Here is a 23,669-nt window from a genome sequence, read left to right on the forward strand (position 1 = left end):
GCATTATAAGGAAGAAAAAGGGAACATAGAAATAATGACACATACTAAAATCCTCGCTTATGGCAGTCAATACTTAACTGAGTAAATTTTAACATGATTTGCACCTTGCACTGCCATTTTATGAAATTCATCAATCGGTTTGGTGCCTGAGCTGTTATTGTATGATACTCTAATTGGATTAGTGCTTCAATTAATTGATTTATATTGATGGATTGCTTTTGTGTAACAAGTTTCTTTAGCCTTGTCCTTAGATTTTCGATTGGGTTACATAATAACATAATTTAATGAATTACATTCTTGGTAAAATTATCTTTGAAACGATGCGTAGTTTTACGATGTAATTACTATTACCCTTTAAATCTCTAAAATGCACTTTTTCCAAAAAATGTTTACAAATGTTGGTTTCTACTATATTTAAAAATTTATTACATAACTCTTTTAAGCTCGTTTTTCAGAATTAAACATTAAAAAAAATGGTTTATCAAATATGTCAGATTTCTTATTTTAAATCGGAAATTACCAGTCCAGCTAGTTTTATTTTAAGGACAATCGTACGAAAGAATTTTTCAAGTCAATATGATATTAAATTTCTTTAAAATAAAAGGAGAAAATATAGCTTCATATATTATAGATAACAGAACATTTTATCCATGCCATTGTTACAGATAAGTGATCAATCGATTATTATTAATACCAACAAGTCAACGTGAAAAATCTATTAGTCACTTTTACCGGTTACTATTAGCCTGTTAATGGATAATTAAATTCCATTCATCTTAAATTCTATTCAACTATCGCATTGAAATATTTCGTCAAACCCGGTTAACAGGTTTATAATAACCAATTAATCAAACTGATCTTACCATCATCAATTTATAGTAATATTACTGTCGCTATCTAATCTTATTTCTAATATCACCAAATTTAGAAATAAGATAGAGACTTTTCGTGAAAACATACTTTCTTGCTTTAATGTATGATATACTTTTCTAAAATAATGTTCGATCCAAAGCTTATTAATACATACCTTGTAAGAGTGATGATGAGAGACATGAGGTTTATTATTTTCCCCAGGTAAGGGGCCTCTGAACGAAGCACTATGATGCATAGTAGACGTAGAAGCCATTTTAATAAATATATCGTTACAGTCAGAAAGTAACTAATCTCAAATAGAAGCAGATATTTCAGAGCACTTAAAAGATATCAAATCTTCGTATAATAAATATCCAAAAAGAGATATAAGCTGTTCATTACAGAGTTTCGTAATTTATTTATTCAATGGTATCTTTGAATATGAGGACGTGAAAGCGAATGTAAATGCAGAAAATATTTAGCAAAGTCATTTAACTGTAGCAATATCGTTAAAATAAATAATTGTTGATGAAATTCCAGAGATAATGGTCTTTATGGGTGATTGTTAATTGTCACAATCTGACAAAGATTCTTCAAGTTGCTCAGAATTTTGGATAAAATCTTCTTGCTCCTACATGTATTTGACAATATTTTTCACCAAACTGAAAAAATTTCGATGCCTCACTTTTATTAGTTGAATTCGAGAAGAAAATTCATAGTGCTGAGCGGAAATCCAAAAAAATCTACAAAAAAATCCACAAAAAATCATATAGAATATTACAATTTAAGGTACTTGTTTTTGCACTGCCTTCAGTAAAGTCTTACTACAATAGTTCCAGTTGCAGTCTCATAAAGTGGCACTTAAACGGCTATGAATCCCAGAAGAGGCACAGAATGTAGAATATTGTTCCATGATAGCATTCATGGGATGTTGGATAATGATAGCACAAATATAATGTTATAAAATGATAACATAAACTGATAGGATTCCTGCAGACTTCTTAAACTTCAAGGAACCAGCATAACAGACAACAAAAATTAACAGACGATAACTGGAGTAAAAAATGGACGACGTTTGCGGTAGAGAATGCAAGTGCACAAGTGTCCAGTGATTTCTCTCGTTCCCAGACTCAGAGCAAAGAGGGACAAGGCCAAAGATCCCCGCCTATTTAAAAGAGGTTCACCTTTAGGTCAGCGGCAGGGTGGGTGGCTGCTTCAGAGGTCACTTCCACTTGTCTGCATTGACAGGTCATTCTATATCGTGGAGGTGAAGTTCTCCACGACTTTTCAAGGATCCCTTCCCTTTTCAATAATGGATGGGAAAAGTGATCCAATATTTCTTCATCGATAATGATAAACTGGATTACCTGGATATCCTTAGCTTATCAGATAAGTTAATGTCCGATTCGGTGAGATGTTTCATGTCAAAAAGCTTTTCTTTTCTTTGCTCAGGTGTTTTCAGATCCGTAAACGGATTATGAGTGACACAGAAAGTGAAAGTTTCAAATAAAAAGAAGCGATAACCTCGGGGTGCATCGAATATTGATGTTATTTAAAAAGTGATTAATTCTTGGGTCATCTTTATTTTCAATGTATTCAATGTTGTAATTGAATAAGAAAAAATGGGAAAATTACTTTACCTGGAGACTATAACAGTTTTCAGTGAGGTAAATATATACTCTTTATGCTTATTGAAATTCCAAATAAATTATTTGCTTTTAATGTAAATTGGTACAGTACATCAAGGATTATATCTTATTCAACAGTTACAGTAATACGGTCGGTTTATCTATATGAAACCATAATGCGAAGAATGACCTGTCAAAGGCTGAAGAGAATTGGAAGAATTCTGATTAGAAGGAGGCTGAATTAACGTCATTAAAGAATTTCATTTGTCTTATAAACAACAGAGATATTGCGTTTAAACATATTTCCCAATTCTAAACATAAAATTTCAGCGGTGTTTGAGTTTTTCATTATCTTAATGAAACTATGACCCTAAAAGTGATTTTTGTGATAATATAAAAATAGTCATCAAGGTTTGAGTCAAATTTTGTGTTATAATCTACCAGTAAGTAGAATATAAGCTAATTATTTAAAATTTCTTACGGAAAGTAAAGTTGTAGAAACTTCTGCCACCAAAGAATAATGAAATGATATCAGAAATAAATTAATACCATTTATGATTATTTTATAATCATAAATGGAATATATAGCCCATATAAGAGTACCCCATGTAAGAATTGTCTTTATAAAATATATTATTCAGTCTTTAGTTAACTCAGCATAAGTTTTCCATTCTACAGTTATGAGCAATTGAAACTTTTTTGTAAATTTAAAAATTTCGAACTTCAGTTATAATCTTTGAAAAAAATTAATTTAGGATTTATAATTGGCTTTTGAATCATATTTATTCAAAACTTACACAAATTGATACACTTTTTTATCTATAATAAAACAGAATAATTTCTTTATTTCTCTATTTTTTCTGAAAGAAATAATAGTTGATGCAACACTAAAACTATCGATTCATATGTTCGAACATTTCTTCATTCGTTTAATATTGTCTTAAAATAAAACTAACCTCGAAGAATATTTATTAATTATTCACAGAATTTTTAGATCATATAGTTTTACACATACATAAAATATTTAACAATGATTTTTAAGCCATATACCATTAAGTTGGCAAATTTTTAATGTCTAAAACTTAAAATTTGTTAAGAAATCAGCAATATTCTTTAAGAACTCATGGTGCATTTAGTATTCTAATTTAGTAAGCTTTTCGAATAAAAAAACAACATTAATTAAAACTTAATAAAGTGAGAAAAGTTATTTCGTTTATAAAATTACATTCGTTATGTCTGAAACCTCATGATACATTCATAAAGTAATCAGATATCCCAAATTCTTAATCTTTTCCTCGAATATGACTGCAACGTTCCGGAATATTTGCGTTTTATTTTTTCCTATATGAAGCACACAAGGATTACGTAATGTAATCGTCAAAAAATACGAGCTCGAGATTTCGACGAATTCGGGAAATCCAAAGTCCAGAACGTATATCAGGAAAGGCGTTTCAAACCTTCGAGTGTCCACACAAAACAACGTCTTGCAATAATTATATAAGTCTTTCGGATTGTAAACACGATAGCTCCAAAAATACTTTAAGCTAGATGGATGAAATCTGGTATAAGGCCTTGACATTAAATCTGTATTCTATAGAATTTTGAACAAAATCTATTCATTGGAATTCTGCTTATTTGTTCGAGTGAATATGTTGATTACAAACATAAAGAGTTACATGGATAGAATTTGGTACAGAGCTTAAGCATATATCAATGAGTAAATCTATATTAAATTTTGTATCAGATCTCTTTATCGGTTGGTCAGCTGTTGATCTGCCCACGCTTATACATAGCAGAATGATAACTTAAAAATGTAACGATTATATAAATGAAATTTTATATACGATTTTTATTTCTAAAATTATATTTTTGTGCCGTATTTTGGTTTCATTTGGTCGAAAAAAAAGTGTTGAAAACTTATATTGGGATTTCTTTTCTATACTGCGAAATGCGCAATACTAGTGGGTGGAACCTTAAAAATAAAATTTTGTGTTCTTATGGCTTTCTTGACTTTGGCTTCCACAGTTTTTATGCAGAGGACGGTCCGTTTATCAAGGAGAAAGTTTCTTGGGAAAAGTTCATTATCTTTAATTTGTATACTTTTTTAACCCTTTAAAGGGCCATTTTTTTCTAGTCATATTATGTTAAAATATTTTTAGGCTTGAAATTAGAATAAGAAAAGGGATTCATTCAGCTTATTTAATTTGATTAATTAATAATTAAGTAACAAATCAAGACACATCCTTTTGTGTGAGATAAAGAACTGAAGCATCGAAGTTTCTGTCTTTCTAAAAAAATGTGTCAGAACTTATGCCAACCTACATAATTTCATACAAATATTGATAAATGTGGTGTGAAGCATATTTCCCACGGGCCTAGAAAGGGTTAAGCAGTCTGTCTTTCAATGATAGGATACTTGAAACACGTAATATAATGTGATCACTAACTTTATACCGATTGAGTTAATGGGCCTTTAGTTGCCTGCCTTTTTAGTTTTTTTTTTTCAATTTTAAAGACTGATTATTCTAAACTTTTGCTGTCAATAGCTGGAAATTCATCCGAAAAAAATTTCAAGAAATTCCCTTTCTTTTTTTCCATTACAGAATATTGGAATCTCTAAGATTACCCGTCAATTTAATGAACATACGTGGAAAAGTTTACTAAGAAGGAAAAAAAATGTTAAAATTTGCATACAGTACACAAAATAGCACAGTAACTATACGTAATACAATAAAGAAAAAGAGAATGTTTGGTGGGGAGGGGAATATGAGTTCAAGAATTTTGAAGAAGTTAATATTTAAGGGCTTGATTGAGGAGGGAAACAAGAATTTATTCAGGGCTTGGGTCTGGGGAGATCAGATCTTCGTTTTCAAGCAATACTCTTTCCTTATAAAATCACAAATACTGAATTAAACCGAGAAAACGATTTACCACGATCTCCTGGCGTTAGCCAAAATTAGAACAATCAACAAAGACTTTGTGCGTGGGACGGTTCAGATCTCCTTGAAGAACCGGATCCAAAGTACCCAATCATCGCATCTTCAGATCTATTATTGCTGAAGAGAGAGAGAGAAAGTGATTGCCAGAAAGAGAGAACCGAACCTTGGCCGCCTTTCGTTCAGACTGACCCATTACCCAAAAGTTCAATGCCAGCAGTTCATGAACGAGTACAGACTGATCCCATCCAGCCACTGAATGAATCATTACGGATATATGAATTACTAGACGGAGGAAGCAATGACAGCAACTGTTTCAAAATAATTCACGTTAGATTACGCAGCTTGCAACATATTGAATGAAATGGAGCAAGAGAAAACGTGGCATTGCATCAATCTATTCCGATTCGAGAAGTAATAACAAAAATTACCAATAACAGTAACTAGAACGTAATGATCAAAATGACTGTTTTCTATGATGGATATTTAGAGAACATTAATAATAAAAATGCATTATATCTTGGCTCAATAGCGACATGCAATGAAAAATAAATGTTTTCCGTTTTACATCTCGCATTATTTTTATGGCTATCGCTGAATCTTATATTTTTACTTTCTCGTATCTGAAGTCTAAAGCATTGTAATCATTAAAAAAAAATTGAGATTTTCTCGAATATTCAGATTTTAGTTCTCCAAAAAACACATTTGTGGAAAATGTCTCTCTGTTTGGCTGTGACCAAGATAACTCAAAAACACTTCGACACAAACGGATGACATTTGATATACGGTCTTCACACAAATTTGATGATTTCTTTTATATCTGGGGCAAAATCCGTCCAGAGTAAATCTGTCTGCTCGGCTTTTCAAATATAAGTTAACCCTTTAAAGGGCCATTTTTTTCTAGTCATATTATGTTAAAATATTTTTAGACTTGAAATTAGCATAAGAAAAGAGATTCATTTAGCTTATTAGATAAATTTAATTTCATTAATTTGGTTAATTAATAATTATGTAACAAATCAAGACACATCATTTTGTGTAAGATAAAGAACTGAAGTATCTAATTTTCTATCTTACTAAAACAATTTATCAGAACTTATGCCATCCTACATAATTTCATACAAATATTGATACATTTGGTGGGAAGCATACTTCCCACGGCCCTAGAAAGGGTTAGCACAATAACTACAAAACCAAGAGAGAGAGAGAGATATAAATTTTTTTACCGAATTTTATTCAACATCTATGGTAGAGACATTTATCAAATTTTGAGCCAAATCTAACAATCGAATCGTTCGTCTGTCGGTTTGTGCTTTCATAAACATGTAAACCCGATTATTCAAAAACGTCAAGACTTAAATACATCAAATTTGTTATGTGATTTTGCGACTACAAATGCAGTTCTGAGTCAAATTTTCGTTTCAATCGGTCAGGGCAAAGCGTCTAAGACACAAAGTCAATTTTCTTGTACTATTAACTATATACCAAGTACTGATCGCCAAAATTCTTTTTAAGGATCACACGATAGTTTCAGCAATAATGCTAAATACACGCCAAATGTTAACGCAACTATAGTGCGCTAATGCCATACAAGGCGTTCTCTGATATAGCACCTTTATTAGAGAGCATAGGAAAAAGTTCTGTAGAGACCACTCGCGTTGGCTGGATTCTCGTAAAGTCTGGTGAAAAAACAGATCTATCATGTTGTTGTGTTATGTTTGGGACTTGTGGCACTTTACAAGCCGGTTGACAGTTATCTGTCAGAGATTTAAGCCGAGTGAGCGTCACTTGTTTTTTCAGGAGCGCCAACTAGGACCAAGAGTACGACTTAACTACTCACGCGTCACAACCTTTTTTACGGGGCAGACTTCATTCATGCATTTCATCCACAGATCATAATTTTGACCTGAATCAGAGAACGATCACCTCTGAACCCGTACCCCTAGTGGTATAACTCTCGAAATGGAGGACTTTGTGACCACGACAGATCTATACGTGCGCCAGTCTTCGGCCGGTGGGGTTCGAACTCACAACCGTACGGATGCGTGTCCAACGCCCTACCAACCAGGCTATACCGGCCTCAAAGGCGCCACTGAAAAAAACAAGACACGCTCCCTATCGGATTAAATCGCTGTCTTCGTAACAGCAAGCTTGTCCATGGCAAGTGCCATAAGAAACAAAAACAACACGTCCGAGGTGACGCTATTTGACATTTCAGATTTATTATATTTAACATATAGGCCTTTATTTTATAAAAGTTAGGTGCAGAGGAATTAGAATCAAATCCCTCCTATTCTGAACACTACATACAGAAGGAAAATTGATATAAGAAAGGCGAATCTCGATATTTATGCATTTCAAAATGGCAAGAAAGAGGAGAAGTAGAGATAAAAATTAGATTCCAAAAGATTCAAATTTCGAATTTTGAAATTTCCAAATAAATTCTTGTCGTCTAAATGAATGAAAAAAAAATCATTCCGTACAGAAAACTACAAATGAATTACTCCTATTCACAACAATTTAAATAAAAAGAAAAGGATTCGGTCAGATCTTAATTATGCGTTTTTCAGAACATAAAGGATTAATATGAAAAGTGGATGATGATAGATAAACAACCATGAATATAAACATAATTCAATAATCATCGTATAACCAGTCAATGACACTGTAATTATATAAATCGTATATGTTAATTAAAATTTGTAATAATATTATATATATATATATATATATAATGAATTACAAGTAAAGAAATAGCGTAACAGATACATATAAATGTCACAGACACTCAAGTCTTAATTTTATCAGCCTGCAAGATAAAAACTCTGAAATAAAAAAAATGATCCCACTTCTACCAGATACTTCTTTTCTTTTGGTATAATTTTGTTTCTGATGGTTCAGTACCCCAGCGATCTTGCCATGCTATCTGGTAATTATTTTTTCTTCTACCAAGAACTTCGAAAGGTTATAATCAGAATGACTCATATAATGAAGATTTGATTTATCCACTAAAAGAATTACACGTTGTGTATGAAGCAAGGGTGACACATAGCATTTTAGCATGAATTGCATTTAGTATGGAAGACATATTGAAACTACTGGAATTTGAACGTGAACTTTGCTCCAATTAAAAATTATATCCCACTTTTCAAATTCCATTTCAGGATGCTTAGCTGGCGATTCGATGTGATTCTACTGCATTATGGTTTTATAATAAATATTCTAAAAACTTCACACGGCTAGAATAACTATTCTAAGCAGAATTAATAGCATGCATAACATAATCATAATTAAAAATAATTAATATAAATGAATGGAAAATATCTAGACGAAAGTTTACCTATTTGTCTAAGTATTTTTAATAATGCAGACCAATGGAATTCTAACTGTCTCTTACATACCATTCGGCATGTTAGTGCATTTCATTCTAACGACTGCTCTCAACTCATCGACTGTAGCCGGAGCTGGATTTATGCTACAAACATTAGATATCAAATGCTCTCACAAAAAGTCATCAGGCGTGACTTTTCAGTTTAAAGGAAGATTTTTTTCAATGAAAAGTTTAGTTACATTTCAAATTTTAAAATTTGCTTATAAAATGCTGCCTGGATTTAATAGTTAAAAAAATCAAACATTTACTTACTGACTTTGGAATTTAGAATGATTTAAAAGTGCGTGCGCCTTCTATACAATACAGCAAACACTAAGCTTAAATTTCCCAGATAAATACTGTTGACATACGAAACTCGCAGAGGAAGTTCTCTTTCAAACTTTTTATTGCGTACAGAATTCATCAAGTTGAAGCGATGCTAAATAATCAATACTGTTTTATAATGATTACTTATAGTCATAATATTTTTTTCAATCAATCACTGTATTAATCTATTTCTATCTCAAAGTCTTTCCGCTCTTTTTTCTATTTTTTCCTTTTAAGTTATAGAAAGTTCTGCGTTACGAGTTCATTATGTCTCGACTATACGTTGCTAGGAAACTTTTATTATATTGTTTTTACGCCTTTTTTTTTGTGTCGATAAGCTTGTTTTTCAATAGTTCAATACTTTGATTTTCAAGGCCAAACATTGCTTTTGCAGAATACTTTTTTTTACCACCTACGGTATTTCCACAATGTTTTTGAAAAATACCAATACTTGCATAAGACAGTTTTCTGTATAACGCAAACAACAGTTTAAGAAAACGAATATATGTTTTTGAACAGAAAAAAAAAGAAATATTATGTGAGTGAATATAAATAGTTTTTCTTTCATTCCTTTACCCGTGAGAAAGTTTTTTTAATTTTGTTTCTTTCATAAAAAGTATCAAAACTAGAAAAAAAATTCATGCCTATTTTTCAGACGAAAATATCAAACATAAAAACTATTTATATTATTTAGTAAAGTACTAGATTTCTTAAAAAAATCACTTACTTTATTATATTGCCGTTTTATTATATGGCTTCATTTCTTACTACCATTTATTATTTTGACTTATTTCTTCAAACACTGTATCGCATAAGATAATCAGATATTGAAAACTGAATATAATTTTTAAAAAGGCATCAACAGATTATATAGCGAATAAACTCTGCATTACATAAATGAACATTATTGTATAGACAAATCCATATGAAAAAATTGCCATAGTTTTCACAAAATGTATTACTAATTATAATCCCATATTCCATTCTAATGCTTTTCATCAAGGTATAGAGGGAGCATTTGTAAATAAACTATTGAACCTAAAACTGACAGCACATTCCAAATAAAAAAAGAATATCATTAAATAACCTTAAGTAAAAATTATGTGATTTATGTTATACAATCAACTATTGATCCTTGAGGGTGGCCCATTGATTAAGTCTTCAGACCTTATTCATGCCATAAAACTTAGAAAACAATACATATTTATGAATTTGTAAGAAAAATTCAAATATCAATCCTATAGTTTAAATACTTTAGAATTCGTTGGTCAAATGAATTTCATATAAGAGCGATAAAAACTGTCCCATTTATCAATGATTATCAAATATAGTTAGAAATTTCTATTTTTCATATTCAAAAGCATTTTTTATGGAGGAATTAAAACGAATACTATCATATTTATTTAAGATATTCTGTTGGTTGGATTTAGTTTAGTTTAGTTATATTAACGTCCCATTTTAAAGCACCACTAGGGCTATTTTGAGACGGACCTCGTAATTTTGAACTGTGGTCAGATGACGAGGACGACACCTGAGCTGGCACCCCCTGATGGATGTAGCGTGCAACAGACCCCCTTACCCGACGGTTCTTCTGTGGAATCGAGTCTCGAACCTCAAACCTCACAAGCCGAGACCTTACCATTAGACCACCTCAGCCCCCTCTATTGGTTGGAGTTACTGTCTTATCTGTGATTTAAATATGATTTTAATTTTTCCTGTAATATGCAAGTTAAGATGGTGTAAGAAAGAAATTAAATCATTGAATACAAGTTAAATAATGGTCAACCAGTTTCCACAAAGATTAAAGCAAATAAAAGTTTTCTTCACTTTTTCGGTCGCTGCAGTAAGAGCTTGTGCTTTGGATTCAATCATATTTGTAGACAGCTTCATGTGAATAGAATAGCTAGAGTAAATTTGTTTGGATTTTAACTGCACTGGAATACGTTGCTAGAAATGTAAAAATCTCGGACGAGTTTGCAAATAAGCCAGCTACTTCAAAGATGATAGAAATGGTGCTGGGGTTGAAATTTTCATTTTCCTATAACTTTCTTAATATTGAAGATAAATAAATAAATCCAATTAGCCAAATTAGCGCCTCATTAAGACGAACAACTTTTAGGTTTAAAATTTTTCGATGACTGCAATATCTTAGAAGTTAGGGATTCAAAAGTGATTTTCAAGCCCTAATTTTTACTATGTCTAACATCAACAATTTAAGTTTCCAGATAGTAATTTAGATGTAAAGGAATTTACCTTCGCCTCCAGCTTTCTAAGAGGATTTTTTTTTTATTTAAGAAGAAATTTAATATACTGATACACGAAGTAGTATCCATCTAAATCGATATCGAATAGCCGGTTTTATGATAATAAAGAGTGTCTGACAGCTAAAGAGGTATCATATTAAAGAGATATTTTTAAAGATTTTAACATGGTGTAAAAATTATCTTTCTCCAATAATATTTTTTAAAGTTATTGCAAAAAAAATTTTTTTAATTTTTACTTAATTTTCCTTGATTATAATTTTAATCATGAAAAAAATCTCTCCGAGATGCATATTTCTACCCTCCAAAATGTGTCAAATTTGGTAGCTTTAGGTCAAATGGTCTGGTCGGTAGAGCTTTACCACACAAACATACTTTTATATTTATTATAAGTAGAAATTGAAAATATAATTAAAATTTTGTAAAATTTTTCGTTATAAATTCAAGAAGTAACTACATGCCAAATCTGACAGCTCTACCTCCAACAGCCTCTTATAAAGCGTTCCGAACGATTTTTTTAATAGCGCATGTCCGAGGACGCAATTTGTAGATACATTTTTAATTCACACCCAATCTGAGTGAAGCAGCTAATTTCTAAATACTTTTGAAACTTTCTTCGTGTGAATAATCAATGCCAATCTTATTAAGTTACATTAAATAATCGTTTAATTGGGCCACTACAATCGAATACTTGTGTATCAAATTATATGAGGAATATCACACGAAGAACTTCAAATAAATATTGAATTACAATACCATTTAACTACAGCTGTGAATTTGTTATTCAGTATGTCAATGAACTATTGATGCAAAAAATCTGAATTAATGTACATAACTAAATATTGTTTTCAATTTTTTGCAATTAAAATGTTTTTTCTGCATTTTTTATTGCATTCGATTATGCATGTGAACATGCAAATGCCTTGATAAGGAATGCATGATAAATATGATGCCTATCTATAAAATTACTAACTATTTTCCTAGAGATAAATTATTGCCTATAAACTATTTGCCTAAGTATGCCACATATTTTTTCGTTTGTCTTGCGAATAACTGGACTGAATCTAAAATTTGAAAGTCAGAAAATAATTTTAAAAGCAGAAATTTGTTCAAAACTTCTCATTAAATTTTAGTTTGTTTGAAATATTTATCTAATGCTTCAGCTTTCAAGAGAAGTGTTACATTGCCTATTATATGCCGTTATTCCTCTTTCAAAAAAAGAAACAACACAGGTTACAGTGAATATGAGCTGAAATCGGTGCATATTTAGAGAAATACGAAACACTTTTTCTTCTTCATAATTAAAATAATTTTCAAAACGTGAATGTAGAAACATTTACATGAAACTGAAAACAAAAGCATTAAATGCGGTGAAGAATTATAACACATTAACAACACTATTACGTAAAGAAATGCTCTTTGCATGTTTTCGCACGAATTTTCCATTTGGCCCATTTCTTTTACCCGATAGAAGAATTTGGAGCGAAAAATAAAGCAAAAAACAGCACTTAAATAAATTATTCACTTTTTTGTGATTTTACTCATAAAATGAGTTACAGTTTGATCTATTTTGACTACTTTGCATTGTCGCTAAAAGCGATAAGAAAACATGAAATTCGGTGCATTCCATGACATACTAAACCTTTGACACGAAATGGAAAATAGAAACTGTTGCCATGGCAAAAGTAAACAATGCCCATATTCTTTCATTTGTAGATTGCAATCGCTTTCATTCCATCTTTTATCAAAGATTTTTTTGATGAAAGAAGTCAATTAACTGTCATGTGAACTATGTAAAATGTGTCGATCCTATTTAAATCTGAAACCAATCCTTATCTTGTATTTGAGTTTTAATATATCATATTAAAAAGAAAAAAAAAATTGAAAAATTGCTTGAAATATTTTTTTTTACTTTATTGTTTTCGCGCGTAAGAAAATAAAGTATTGTGATAGTTAAAAATTTGAACGCGAGATTTTGATGCATTTCCACATTTCAAACGTCACTCAGTACAAAAAAATAGAATTATATTAGTCTATAAATACGACAACTTGAAAAAATTTTGATCTAGACTTATGTAATTTGAAATGTCGTATTTACATCAAATTTATAGATTCCTGTCCCCTCTTCTCTCTTAAGTGAATTTCATTCAGAAATTCACTAAGAGGAAGTATGCGCATTTATCTGTCTGAAAGTAAATATGATAAATACAAAATATAAAAAGCTAATTGAATAAAATTTGGCATACGGTTTTAACATAATAGATCTACATCAAATTCTGAACCAAATCCATTAATGAGACCATCTGTATATCCACATGCATAACTCAAAAGCATAATAACTGGAATACATGAAACTTGATATGTGATTTTGCAAAAATTTAATAACTTATCTTTAACTAAAATCGTAATCCTGTGTCGAATTTTTGCCCAAAAGAACCAGCAGCATTAGTCTTCTTGAAATTTTTTTTCACATACTCTCTAATAAACTTGTAATGCCAGAAAACGCCTTACATGGCATTGGCGAACAATAGTCACGAAATTTTAACTTCTGACGTGAATTTATCATTTTTACTGGACCAGTCGTGTCATCCTTGGCGAGTTATTTGGCGATTAATCCCTGGAATGCGTAAATAGTATTCAAAAATCGAATTTGTTTTTTAGTCACTTTTTTTCTCAACCAACTGAAACAAAAATTTCACATGAAACTATATCTGTAGTTACAAAAATCCCATACCAAATCTGATACATTCAAGTCATTGTGTTTTTGAAGTATCTCGTTTACTTGTACAGACCGACAGACAATCAACCCATAATTGGATTTGGCTAACTAGATATTAAATTTGTGCACCGAATTTTATTTATCTGGCTCACTTTGTTTTGTAATTATCGTGTTATATCGGAACAGACGGACATAAAGACTTCCTCTGGACAAACTCAAAATTTGATCGAAACTTCAAATTTGGTGTAACGACCGTGTACTAAATTTCAACCGTCTAGCTCAAAGCGTTTTTAAGTTATCTATGTCATAAGCAAACAGACTGAAGTTTTCCAAAAATGTATATTCCGAACTCGGACGCCTAAAATGTGGAAATTTGTTAAAACTTCGAGTTTGAATTGTTTGACGATTGCATGATAATTTGTGCATGAAATTCCGAACATTCGCAGCGTTCATGGTCTTGTTCAAGATTCATTATGGACCGCGGTGGCCTGGTGCTAAGGTCTCGGCTTCGGAACCAGAGGGCTTCAGGTTCTTGACCCGATTCCACCGAAGAACCGTCGTGTAAGGGGGTCTGTTGCAAGTTAAATCCGTCAAGACCAAACGACCCCCCCCGGTGTGGTTTGGAGAGGGGAGTGCCAGCTCAGGTGTCGTCCTCGTCATCTGACCATGGTTCAAAATTACGAGGTTCGTCCCAAAATAGCCCTAGTGTTGCTTTAAAATGGAACGTTAATATAACTAAACCAAATCAAGGTTCATTATATTTACTCTGGTAGGGGGAATGCTTTTATTAGAGAATATGAGAGAGTTTTGAGAAAACATCTCCTACAAGGGCTTTTTTTTTCTATCACTAGCCTTAATAACCTGAATCTGAAACTACCATATCTGACGCAGATATAAGATAGAGGTAGGAAATCCAGGACCAATTTTTTGAAAATATTAATTAGTTAAAAGTCATACGAGACTATAGCATTTTCCTGCGATATCTCCAGTAAATATTATCACGCAAAACTAATTTCTGAACTAATTAGAATTTTAAAAAAATGTCTTTAGTTATAACAATTTAATTTCTAAACCAATTTCCATACAAATGTTCGGTAATTTTGGCAAATCAAAAAAAAAAAAAAAAAAAAAAACACTTTTGCCTAGTTTTTAACAATATATTTTCATTATTGAATTAGTTCAATATTACGTCAAATATTTAATAGTGTGATTTCTTCAATAGTTATAAGATAAAGAAGAAAGATTCAGTTTAATATCTGTGTCATTTACATGAGAAATAAAAAAAATAATTCTAAAACTGAAAGATAGAAGACAGATTATCCTAAAAGTTGCGTTTTTAATAGCATTACGAAGCCATAGGACTCGACTCGATTAGGATGAATAGAACATATACAAGGTTATTAAGATTATAAAATTTTGATATCTGTCATAATTTGAAGCTTAAAAATACTTTCTTGAAGAAATCATATACATTATGTTAAGAGTAAGATTAAGTTGAATGTTGTTGTTTCTAATGGCACCTGCCATTGACAAGCCCGCTGTTCGAAAACAGCCGGTTTAAGCCTGAGGAGGAGCGCCTCTTGTTTCTATAGTAGCGCCATCTAGGGCCAAGAGAACGACTTAGCTACACACACGTCACAACCCTTTTTACGGGGCGGACTTCATTCACGCATTCATTCACTCAACCACAGATCGTAATTTAGACCTGAATCAGAGAACGATCACCCCTGATCCACTACCCCCAGTGGTATAACTCTCGACATGGAGGACATTGTGACTACGACAGATTTAACGCGCGTCAGCCACCAAGCACGCAGGGAATCTTCGGCCGGCGGGGTTCGAAATCGCAACCTAAGGGACGTGAATCCGACGCTCTACCAACCAGGCTATCCCGGCCCAAGTTGAATGTAAACATAACCAATGTTCCCAACAACCCAAGTGGTTATTAAGGCTAATGATAGTTTAGTTTAGTTATATTAACGTCCCTTTGAAGCAACACTAGGGCTATTTTGGGACGGACCTCGTGATTTTGAACCACGGTCAGATGACGAGGACGACACCTGAGCTGGCACCACCCTCTCCACACCACACCAGTGGGAGGACGTTTGGTCAGTACGGATTTAGCGTGCAACAGACCCCCTTACACGACGGTTCTTCGGTGGTATCGGGTCTCGAACCTGAAACCCTTCGGTTCCGAAGCGGACACCTTACCACCAGGCCACCACGGCCAAGGCTAGTGATAGAATAAAACGCAAATAAACTTTCAGAAACATATTTTATGACGTTGATTAAAAACATTTTTCAACTTCCCATCATGCGATTACTTGCCACGTTTTTTGCAGCAATAAGCTGCTTTCGATTTACAACAGTATGCAATGCAGTGGGATATAAATCTTCTAAAAATACGAAACCATTAAAAGTCTTAAGCAACCTACTCCATTACCCAACAACACAAAAACAATGACTAAAATTTAAAACGTGTATTTTCAAATTGCTTTTGTCTGACAGGCTAAAAAAGTCAACGGTTCATTGTCATAGTAACAGCAGATATTCAACACTTTCTTTTATTCCATAAAAACACAACTGACATTCAAACCGAGCTCGGAAAATATGTTTCAACGAGGCACACATCCATTAGCAACAAGTAGGTGAAAACTTTGGAAAGTTTGTATTTCGAGAAATGTCAACTTCTATTAAGGAAAAGCCAATATTTATGAGTTGACAGCAAGAGCTCGGGTTAAGTGCTGCACAAATAAAGGAACACTTTTCTGCGTTTACTTTTATGGGTTGAAAAATAAAAAGCGTCTTTTATATAAGTTTACGCAATTGGATAGTGAGAACACTTGGCAGAATTCTATGGAAATTGTTCGTTAATGCTACATTTCTAGTATGATAATGTTTTACAGCAACTTTAGAACTACATCTTTTAAATCCATTGCTTTTAGTCCTTTTGCACATTGAAAGCGATTCTTTATTTTCCTGAAGAAAAGTATTGTAATCATCAGGAAATCCGACTTTATTTTAATAAATCTCCAAGTTTGAGATTTCGATAATGAAAAAACAGTTTTTTTTTGTAATTATGTTGTTATTTATGGCCCTTTCCATAGACAAGACCGCTGACGAGGTTAGCGATTTAAGCCGAGCTTGTGCAGTAGTTTCTGAGGGTAAAAGCCCCTGACTTCTGCCCTCTTATCCGACGGCAGAAGTCTGACTCCTAGCTCCTATGAAGATAACACACACTTGCACAACCCCTTTTTAAGAGGGGAGGGGGTTCTTTCAACACACCTCACAGATAGAACACAGGGTGAGGAACAACCATGCCCGAACCAGGACTCGAACCCGGGACACCCAAATAACGGGGAAGAAGCACTACCCCTAGGCCAGAACGCCAAAACCGATAGTTATACTTTCTGTGATTGGCTATGTGCTATTTGTAGGCAATTTTTGTAATTATTCTTGTAAGTTGATTGATGAATAAGATAATTCAAAAATTGAAGAAAAGCTGAAAATTAAACATGCTGCCTTTAAGACTACATCATTAATTTTTGATATCTTCGAGGAAATTTGTAAAAAAGGAAATCTATCTGCTTATATGTTGAAAAAGCAACTCATAAGCTAGATACATGAAATTTGGCATAATTTCATTATTGGTAAATCTGTACCATTATAAAAAGGATGTTATCAAAATTCACACGAGCCTTTTGACATTTTCTGTCAATAACTTTCTACAATATTACAGTACAAAAAGAATTTTTTTCATCACATTAAAATTCAAAAGATTATTTTTTCAAGATACCATTTTATCATAAAAACAAAATTTCTATTTTTAATCAATTCTTTAAAAATTCTTTAAGCGCATTTTCCAACGATTAAAAATAAATTTAACCTGCACAAGCACGTTGGGTGTGTGAGGGAAAAATCCGCTTATATCATCGTGTTGCCATCACGTTAACAAAAACTGAAATTAAAATATTGAGTTAACTCTTACAGTTAATTAAACCTAGGAAAGAAGAACTGTAATTTTCAGCACGTGTCTGTAAGAAATGAAAAAAACATATTTTCTAGATAAACAAGTGCAAACAAAAAGTTTATGAAAAAAACTTTAAGTTAAAAAGTTTTTAAAATACAGTATTAATTCAATATTTCTTTAGTAATTCAGGCAAACGTGGTTTATATATAAATGCAGGATATCCACTCTAATCGAATTCGGACACCTAATTTCTAAACAGTCAGTTTTAGGTATATACATCTAACAAGAGCAAGCGGAAGTAATCTCCTTAAAACTTTCTCGCATACTTTCTAATAAATGTCTTATACCCCACCCTCCACAAAAAAACTGTAGACCTTAGGTAAAGCAGAGAATGTTGGTGTAGAATAGTTAGGAAATATTAATCTTTGGCATGGATACAATATTTAACTTTTTTACTGAATCTATGGTGTCATTCTTGGCGAGTTATTTGGCGACTAATCCTTGGCATTCGTTTAATAGTATCTGAAAATTGAATTTGTGTTTTAAACGCATGTTTAAAAAGAAAATTTGATATTGGACTACAATTGTAACCACATGCCAAATTGGATACATTTAAGTCATTGCATTTTTGAGTTACTGTGTTTACATGATTCTGGAGATGATAAACTGGAGATATTAAACCGAATCTTTACATGATTTTGGACCGACAACTCCTTTTGGATTTATAGATTCCTGTCCCCTCTTCTTTCTTAAGTGAATTTCATTCAGAAATTCACTAAGAGGAAGTATGCGCATTTATCTGTCTGAAAGTAAATATGCTAAATCTATACTTATAATAAAGCTCAATGTGTGTGTGTGTTTGTGTGTGTGTGTTGGCGCTCTACAGGCCAGACCGTTTGACCTACAGCTACCAAATTTGGTACATGTATACCTTGGAGGTCGGGAATGTGCACCTGGGGTTCCTTTTTTCGAATTTTTAATTAGAATTTTAATTATTAATTAAAAACTAACTTTCCCGCCAAAAAAATCTTCCATTTTCCCCACCGCCAACTTTTCCGCCAAAAAAATCTTCGATTTTCTCCACCGCCAAATGACTAAGGCTTCCGTTTTTTTTCTCCCAACATTAATGAGGCTAGGGTTAATATTTTTCGGCGGATTATTTCAAACGATTCTGTTTATTTTCTTAATCTTTGATGCATTTAAAATTAAACATTTTTTATTAATCCATGTTTCAGATTCATTCTGAAGTACTTTTGAATTAAAATAACACAGAATAAAGGAAATTAAAAATGTATAATCTGTATAGCGTTACCCCAACTGGCGTAGAAAAATTCACGCATTTGCCTTAACGTAACTGGCGAAGAAAATTCACGCATTCGCACTGTGTTCTGATTGTTGCCATGACAACCGTTATGAACGGATGATTTAAATTATTTTTAGGTTAGTTGCATGATTTTGTAAGTAAATTGTATTTATGTTAGTTATATATTGTTTGTATATGCTTATAGTTTTAAGTACATCGTTTTTTAAGTAGTTTTTTTAAACCTGTTTTCAATGATTTAAATTATTTTTAGGTTAGTTGCATGCTTTTTTTAATTAAATTGTATTTATGTTATATATATTTTTTGTATATGCTTATAGTTTTAAGTACATCGTTTTTTAAGTAGTTTTTTTAAACCTGTTTTAGACAGATTATTTTAAACGATTCATTTTATTTTCTTAGTGTTTGATGCATTTAAAATGAAACATTGTTAATGAATCGATCTGTCCATGATGAATCTGAGAAAATTTTGTTGACAAATTCTTGAGATATTACATAAATTAAGAAAGATATTCTTTAGTGCCCATAAGGTTTAAATGCTCAGTGACTCTGTTTACAAATATCGTATTATTAAAAAAATGCTTTATTTCAGTAAAAAATATTATTATATTAATTGCAGATTAATCCTTTCCACTTTAATTCAAAGCATAAATTCTAAGGCAGCTAACAGAAAATTAGAGAGATACATATTACGTTATGACTGAAGGCATTTAAAATTTTATGAGTGAATTATATGACTATCAAAATTTAAAGTTTTAAAATATTTTAATGAAAAAGCCATTAAAGTAGGAATTACATAAAATATTAATTATTAAAATTTTAACGAGCATTAAGATTGGCGAACCGGCTGGTCCGCAAAAGCGGTTAGTTTTCAATAAAACTGTCAAAGGCTATCATTCTAGTGAGACAATAAAAACAGCGACAACAGTTTCTGGGGAAAAAAGAACTAAATACAATGTAGTTGCGAAAGTTTAAAAAATTCACTGTCACAACTATTTTTAAAGATGATAAATGACATTAATTGTGGTTTTCAGCTCCACATAAAACTAATAAACAGCGGAAATGAAATTTTCAGATTCTTCGCTCGTTGAGCTTTCGTGGGAGGTGCAAATGTTCAATCAAAACACAGCTTTCCTCCCTACATGAGCTGGGATACAATACTATAATACAAACCATACATTATAAGTGATATTACACTAAATTTCCAATTTCTAATCAATGTCGAACCAATAGTATATTTGTATGAAAGGAAAAAAAATTTTTGATGTATTGTATACTCACATAAACATCAAATATGTTCTAAACCAGGGACGGATGCCTTCATTTAGAGCGACATTTTTTTCCCGCCTTTACCAACATAATTGGACAATAGTTTAAAAAGCCAATAGCTCGCAATTCTCCGTTTTATCTGTAGCAGGAATTTCAACAACTCATTAGATTAACGCTTTAAAAGGCCATTTTTTTCTAGTCATAGTATATAAAATATATAGTATATTAAAATAAATCTGAGATTGGCTTCAGAAAAGTGATTCGTTTAGCTTATTAGATAAATTTAATTTGATTAATTCATTTGGTTAATTAATAACTAACAAATCAAGACAGATCATTTTGTGTAAGATAAGAAACTGAAGCATCTAGGACTTTGTCTTTTTGAAAAAATTGTGAGAACTTATGCCAACCTACATAACTTCATTGAAAGGTTGATGAATTTGGTGGGAAGCATACTTCCCATGGCTCTAGAAAGGGTTAAACTCTTCTAATTGATTAAAATTAAGGAAATAAACCTATTTATGAATCATTATAAGGATACACATTATCCTTGGAATGAGAATACAGTAAAATGAAGTCCCTTATAATAATAATTAATTATGACTTTCTACTAATAACAAAGATAGCTGTATATATGTCTGTCACTGTGCCCTGGCGTTCTACAGATCAAAGCATTTGATTTAAAGCTCCAAATTTTGGTACGTATACATCTTGGAGGTTGTGATATGTGCATTTTGGAGCGGTTTCTTTTGTTGAAATTTTAATTAATAAAAGTTAAATAGAATATTGATGTTTTTCCTCGATAAATTTCGAAAATATTATTGCATATAAATAAATTTACATTGCATCATTTTTTTAAGTAACTTATTAATAACGCTAATTTTAAAAAATGCACATTTTCCCTGTTTTTTGACAATTTGAAAATTTTTTCCCTAATTTTCAACAACAGATTATATTGTTGCCCTGAAATTAAAACTGTTTTCATTATCTTGATAGACTTTTGATTTTTTTTAAGTTACATAATCGTGAAAGTTGGAAAATAAATGTATCGGACATTACGTTATGATTTCATACTACTCATCATCATTATCAAGGGCTCATGCACTTAATGATCAGAGTATATGTAAGACAACTAAAATAACACAAATTTTGTCTCTGGTAATCTAAAAGTATCATGAACATGAGGCCATGTTTAAAAATTTTAATTGAAAACAAATATAACCAATAACCTTGGCGAACCAATTGGTACACTAACAAGGGGAGGTCACGGGGTTGAAATCTGAGATCGGGACGAGATTTAGTATAATGATAGTATACATTTAGAATGTTCTTTCATGAAAATATTAAAACGCAATGGCCAGTCAATTTCGAGAAAATGGTCCTCAAACTTTTGGTAAAGCTTATATACTGACAACTTGACTCCCGTCCCGATGATCCCGATGGTGTGTTTGTCTAGGTAACCGTCTCGTATACGGAAGATCAAGGTTCCAATCTGGCTGGGAATTTTTTTTTCTTTTTTAATAATTCGTATTCAATTAAAAATTTATAAATACTTTTAATTAATATGTTTTTAATTTTTTTATACAAAAATCAATAATTATTATCGAAATACGTAATAATAAAATTAAAATTTAAATATTATATATATATATGCAAATGCATTTTTAAAAAAAATAAAATTATTTAAATTGAATTAACGATTTACAGATAGTTTTGATTAATATGCTACTTATTTTTATGCAAGGATAAACGTTTAATCTCTCGATTCTTTTCTCATATTTTTCATAATACGGAATAATTATATTTAGCTTAATTACAGAATGAGAATAACGGTGTATAGAATACGGACCTTTATACTTTACCAGATTGTTTTAGTGTGAAAATAATACAATTAAATTGAACTAATGTATCTGATTTACTTCGTTTTCGGGATATTATATGCAACTGACGCAAATAGATAGATAAACATACAATCAACTCTAATTAATCTCGTTCAAAATTTAATACAAACTTCGATTTTAACAAAAATCAACCGGGACTGTCACACTGTAATTTTCTCCTTAAAAAGTTTTGGCCCCTCTCCCCGCATAAAATTACAGACCTTGAGTAAGACCATCAAGGAGACAAATAACCATATTTTTCTTTTCAGAGTCGATACGCATGAGAGCTTTCTGCTTTGTAATACAGTAAAGAAAATCATATTATATATATATATATATATATATTGGTGGACTATTTTTATCAACCGATTTAAAGAAGTTGACACACAACTACAATTTTAATAATATAATCACACACCAAATTTCATTTATCTAAATCGTTGCATTATGAGTTATCCTGTCTACATGTATGAAAATGCATAACCAACAAACGCTCAACTCTGCGGTGGATTTGAATCAAAATTTTATATGAAATATCATACAGATGCTATTTTTGAGTGCCAAATTTTATTCGTCTAGCCCTTTGTTCGTAATTATTTTTTAACTTGTATTCGGAAAGCCAGACAGACAAGCTTCCTCTGAATAGATCTGGATCAAAATTTGACAAAAATTTAAAAATCTGATCTAAAGACCGTATGCCAAATTTTATCTTTCCATCTGAAAGGGTTTTTAAGTTATCTTTTTCACAGACAGGCAAACATAATTTCAAAAATAGATTTTACGGACTCAGGGAGGCGCAAAATATATAAATACATCAAAATCTTGAGCTCTAATTTTTTTGTACGGACTCAGGGAGGAGCAAAATATATAAATACATCAAAACCTTGAGCTCTAATTTTTTTTGGTGATAACAATATTTTCGCTGTGTATATTTCGTTTTCAAGAGAAGGGGGGAGGGACGTATGTTCAATTTTATTACCTTCGTTCGTTACATTTTTCGAATGTTCGATTTCTGATGATCACGGGAACGAACGGATCCTTGTGTTTTGATGACTTTTTTTTCAAAATTTGTTACATATCTATAATTTTTGAATAAAGACCGCATATTAGTTTCAACCGTCTGGCTTGCCCGGATA

General features: G+C 31.6%; 1 protein-coding gene across 3 annotated transcripts in view; it reads right to left on the reverse strand.

The window, feature by feature from the left end:
• The window catches only part of LOC129972572 (CD151 antigen-like), an 86,381-nt gene that overhangs the window by 21,792 nt on the left and 40,920 nt on the right, over positions 1 to 23,669 (reverse strand). The gene's annotated exons all lie outside the window — the stretch shown is intronic.

This window comes from Argiope bruennichi, chromosome 6 (genome assembly GCF_947563725.1).
Source record: "Argiope bruennichi chromosome 6, qqArgBrue1.1, whole genome shotgun sequence".
Lineage (NCBI taxonomy): Eukaryota > Metazoa > Arthropoda > Arachnida > Araneae > Araneidae > Argiope > Argiope bruennichi.